This window comes from Propithecus coquereli, unplaced genomic scaffold (genome assembly GCF_000956105.1).
Source record: "Propithecus coquereli isolate 6110/MARCELLA unplaced genomic scaffold, Pcoq_1.0 Scaffold299, whole genome shotgun sequence".
In the NCBI taxonomy this organism is placed as follows: Eukaryota; Metazoa; Chordata; class Mammalia; order Primates; family Indriidae; genus Propithecus; species Propithecus coquereli.
In genome coordinates, this window is record NW_012148607.1 from 2,132,621 (window position 1) to 2,137,024 (window position 4,404).

Consider the following 4,404-nt stretch of genomic DNA (forward strand, 5'->3'; position numbering starts at 1 on the left):
GCTCTTGCTCAGGCTGGTCTCGAACTCCTGAGCTCAAACAATCTGCCCCCCTCGGCCTCCCAGAGTGCTAGGATTACTGGCGTGAGCCACCGTGCCCGGCCTCACAGGAAGAATCTTGTGGCTTGCTGCTATCAGGGTCTATGACAGGTTTCCTGGGCTTGATGCCCAATGACCTGTTGGTCACCCCCAGATTTCCCAACACACAGGGGAGGGCTCTGAAATTACACCTCGGGTGAGAGCTTGAACAAAACCCTGGCTTAAGGGGAAAAGGAAGAAACCTGAATTTTGTTTCTCCCTTTCTTTTGTCGGTGTAACTGAAAACCAAAAGGGCTGAGGCTTGGGGGCTAAGGATCAAAGAGTAGGAAGTTCTGCAAAGAATAAGAGCTCCCAAGGGGAGAATAGAGGGGCCACACAGATGTTTTTCTCTGGGACAGAAAGTCATCCTCAGTCAGCTCTTGACTTCATCTTCTGCCTGAGGCAACAGCTTTTCAACCTAGCCCTGCATTAACAGATTCTAGACTCTAGGTGAGTCAGGAACTGCCTAATGGGACCTCAGGCAGCATTCAGAAACCCTCAAATTATCTTCAAGTTTAAAAGAGAGAAGCTGTGGCGGGAGAATATAGGGGAAGATGGTAGTGTCAGGACTCAGGTTTTATTATTCCCAACTCAGCAGGAAGGTTCCTTCTCTCTGGTATTCGTTCTTTCCTTCTCAGAGGAGGGCTCTACAGTTGCTGCCTGAATACAGACACAGGAAAAAAAGGAAACACTATTTACATGAGTGTTTCCTGGCTGCATGGGCCTTTCCTCTGCCTCCCACAAATGCTGGTGTCCCTTAGAGTTTTGTCTTCAATCCTTTCCATTCCCTAGTTGAGTTCTTATCTTCAGTTATCACCTTAAGCCCTAATTCTTCCCACCCCAGTTCTGTATATTCAACTCCCTCTGGACCTCTCTACCCATAGGTTTCTTTTTTCTTTTTTTTGAGATAGAGTCTCACTCTCTTGCCTGGGCTAGAGTGCTGTGGCATCAGCCTAGCTCACAGTAACCTCAAACTCCTGGGCTCAAGCGATCCTTCTGCCTCAGCCTCCCAAATAGCTGGGACTATAGGCATGCGCCACCATGCCTGCCTAATTTTTTCTATGTATTTTTAGTTGTCCAGCTAATTTCTTTCTATTTTTAGTAGAGACGGGGTCTTGCTCTTGCTCAAGCTGGTCGCCAACTCCTGAGCTCAAAGGATACTCCTGCTTCGGCCTCCCAGAGTGCTAGGATTACAGGCGTGAGCCACCGCGCCTGGCCTAAAAAATCTTTTTAATACTTGTAAGTAAATATTGAAAGAGATACTGTTTGCTCTGAAATGTAATGTAAGGCCAGAGGAGGTGGCTCAGGTCTATAATCCTAGCACTCTGGGAGGCTGAGGCAGGAGAACTGCTTGGGCTCAGGAGTTTGACAGTCTGAGCAAGAGTGAGACCCCATCTCTACCAAAAAGAAAGGAAAAAAAAAAAAACAGCTGGGCATTGTGGCTACTAGGGAGGCTGAAGCGGAAGGATCACTTAGGGCCCAGGAGTTGGTGGTTGCAGTGAGCTACAATAACTGCACTCTACCCACAGTGACAGAGTGAGACTTTGCCTCAACAACAACAAAAAAAGGCAACTGAACACCCCTCCTCACAACCTCCCACCCCTTCATTAAAAAAAAAAAAGAGGCCGGGTGCCATGGCTCACGCCTGTAATCCTAGCACTCTGGGAGGCAGAGGCGGGTGGATCGTTCAAGGTCAGGAGTTCAAGGCCAGCCTGAGCAAGAGCGAGACCCTCCGTCTCTACAAAAAATAGAAAGAAATGATCTGGACAACTAAAAATATATATGTACAGAAAAAAAAATTAGCCGGGCATGGTGGCACATGCCTGTAGTCCCAGCTACTCGGGAGGCTGAGGCAGAAGGATTGCTTGAGCCCAGGAGTTTGAGGTTGCTGTGAGCTAGGCTGACGCCACGGCACTCTAGCCTGGGCAACAGAGTGAGACTCTGTCTCAAAAAAAAAAAAAAAAAAAAAAGAAAGAAATGTAATGTAAGACCTAAGACTGCAATAATACTTCATGTACTTATTAATGTATGTGGAAAGAAGAATTTAAAAATATATACTTCCGGCCAGGTGCAGTGGCTCACACCTGTAATCCCAGCTCTTTGGGAGGCTGAGGGAGGAAGATTACTTGGCCCAGGAGTTTGACACCAGCCTGGGCAATATAGTGAGAATCCCATCTCTACAAAAAATAAAAAAAAAAAATTAGCCGGGCATGGTAATGTGTACCTGTAGTCCTAGTTACTCGGGAGGCTGAGGCAGGAGAATCACTTGAGCCCCAGAGTTCAAGGTTAGAGAGCTATGATTGCACCACTGCATTACAGCCTGGGAGACACAGCAAGATCCTATCTTTAAATAAATAAATATTTCCTTAATCTTTCTCCAGAGAGAAAGATCCATATCTACCTCCACTGCCACTGCCCTAACTCTGACCACCATCATCCCTTACTTAAACCACAAATCTCTGCTTCCAGTGTGGCCCCTTTTCCCACGATCTATTCACCAAATCCAGACATGTGACTCCCAGTCTGAAACTCTTCCAGCAGTTCTCCCCTCCCTCAGTACAAAGTCCAGGCTCCTTTAAAACCTGGCTCTACCTTTCTCATTTCTCCACCTCCTTATTTCAGACTCCATGTTCCAGACTTTGAACACAGTTGCATCACTTACTTGACTCCAGGCCTCTGAACACTTTCCTTCCCCACACCTGGCTAACTGCTGCTCATCCTTCAGCTAGCACTTTAAATTTCTGGCTCCTCCCACGTACTGATAGCTTGTGCACATCACAGCATTTTTCTGTTTATACATAAGTTTCCCCCACAAACCTAGGCTACTCCTTGAGGTCAGGGCCTGTCACGTGTCTGAACCTCTCACTCCTACTAGAGTACCTGTCCCATACATAGATATGTACACACTACACACACACAGAGGCTAATGGGGGAGAGATCTTGACAGCTGGAGTTTGGTCAGCTGGAGGGACACTTGAGCAAGTCACTATCTCTGTTACCTTTTCTTTTACTTCCTGGGAAATCTGGAAAGAATAATCTCCGGAGAATACCAAATCACTTTACTATCTTTGGCAAAAAAATCCCAGCGGACCAGACAGAATCATACTGAGATTGCTTCTGTATTGCGAATGAGGAATCAGACCTTGGAAAAGTAACAGACTCTTCCAGGGAGGTCCTGCAGCCCTGACTATGGACAATCTTAAGGAAGACTTAATTAATAGTAGCCACATCTGGTGAAGGTTCAGATCCGAGTCACACTTTAACAGAGCTCTGGGGCAACAGAATAACATGCCCAGATTTCCCAGTCCCATGGCAGGCGTTTAATTAAGAGAATTCTGCCCCGCTTCCAGCCACTTCCGAGAAGCATTGCTGCACCTGCATAGAAAAGCAGGAGCGCCTGGAAAAATCGTGCAGGCAAGCAAACAAAAAGATGGCAATTAAAACTTACAATGCACGTAATATGCGCTGGGTGCCCTCAAAGCTTTATCTCAATTCTCGCTACAGCTCTGATGTAGGAACTCGTTTTATCGCTGGGGAAACTGAGGTTCAGAGAAACTGAGAAGTTATACAATATCATACAGAGAACAAAAGAAAGAGCCCAAATCCGAAACCTCGTCTAGTCCCCTCCAGTGCCCACGCTCTTCGCTCAATCCCGGAGGCTGACACCTCAGCAGTAAAGGATCGAGGCTATCTCCGGGAGAAAGACGGACCAGCAGCAGGAGAAACTCACCTTGGCAAAAGCACAGAGCGTGAGCACGATAGCGTGAGCTGGGCTCAGTTCCGCACCCTGCCAGAGATCCAATGGGCCTCAGCTTAAGTCTGGCGGTGATGAGGAAGCTCCACCCAGGAGGAGGGGCAGGGGCCAGGCATCACGGATCACGCGCAAGGCGGACCCCCGTCCCCCGCCTCCTCAGGAAGGAGCGGAAGGGGATGGAAGCCCGAGCTGGGAGGCGGTACCGCCCCCTCCCCTCCACTAGGTGGTGGACGCCAGAAAGGCAGGCGCTTGGACATTCACTCCACAGCGTGAGTTTGGAAAACTCGCGGGCGCAACGCGGCTTGTGCCGCGGGCCACGTGGATGTCTTGGGGCGGGGCGGGGCCGGGCCGCGCGCTTTGCTGGCCCAGATTGCACCGCGCGCCTGGGCTACGCTGCTCTGATCCTTCCGGAGGAAGTAAGGTCAGACGTGCCACGTTTTGGGTTTTTATATCTGCCGTAGCTACCGATTCCCAATCTTGGCTTTCTCTCCATACGATTCTGACTAGATTCCCAAAGTTCGCGTAAGTTGGCACCGTTGTTTAATTCCGGAAACAGGCCCAGAGAGCAGCGACCA

The 4,404-nt window shown here is 49.0% G+C and overlaps 1 protein-coding gene across 1 annotated transcript in view; it reads right to left on the reverse strand.

Moving 5' to 3' along the window:
* Positions 1 to 4,151, reverse strand: part of AKR1A1 (aldo-keto reductase family 1, member A1 (aldehyde reductase)) — a 30,327-nt gene extending 26,176 nt beyond the window's left edge. Inside the window, exon 1 of the mRNA XM_012649052.1 lies at positions 3,806 to 4,151. The gene's annotated coding sequence lies outside the window, so the exon portion shown is untranslated. The remainder of the gene's footprint in view (positions 1 to 3,805) is intronic.
* Positions 4,152 to 4,404: the final 253 nt, after the last annotated feature.